The sequence below is a fragment of the Bombus impatiens genome, unplaced genomic scaffold, assembly GCF_000188095.3.
Source record: "Bombus impatiens unplaced genomic scaffold, BIMP_2.2 scf_0418, whole genome shotgun sequence".
In the NCBI taxonomy this organism is placed as follows: domain Eukaryota; kingdom Metazoa; phylum Arthropoda; class Insecta; order Hymenoptera; family Apidae; genus Bombus; species Bombus impatiens.
Genome location: NT_176837.1, coordinates 3,361,988 through 3,362,479, shown reverse-complemented (window position 1 = coordinate 3,362,479; position 492 = coordinate 3,361,988).

Genomic DNA, 492 nt, shown 5'->3' with positions numbered 1-492 from the left:
ACACCGAAAGAGACCAGGCAAGCCAAAGCGAAAGCTGATTAAAAGACTGTCGTAGAGGACCAAGCAGGCCGAGTCGCTTCCAATCGGTCAGAATTTGTTTAAACTCGAAGCCGCTGACTAACGAAACCGCTCCTGGTCAATCGACGAACCGCAAATTTACAAATCTCCCCGAGACTTCGTAAAAGAAAGCCAACAAAAACTTTTCGGAGCCTGTTATTTTCAAGCTGGGTAATCCTGATCGGTCGAGCCGAGACGAGAATACGAAGGTTAACATTGTAAGAAGCGTAAAATTTGTTCAAAGGATGCACGAAAGACGTCGTAAAGGTTGGAAAGAGGAAGAAGCGTGGAAGATGACGAAGCAACGGGACAGCAACAGAAGTAGCAGAAGCAGCAAAAGCAGCAGTAGCAGGAGCCAGTGGTAGTAGTACGGTGAGCAGCAGTAGCACTGTCGGTGGCAGTAGTGACGATGACACAACGGGAATAGCGAGGAGG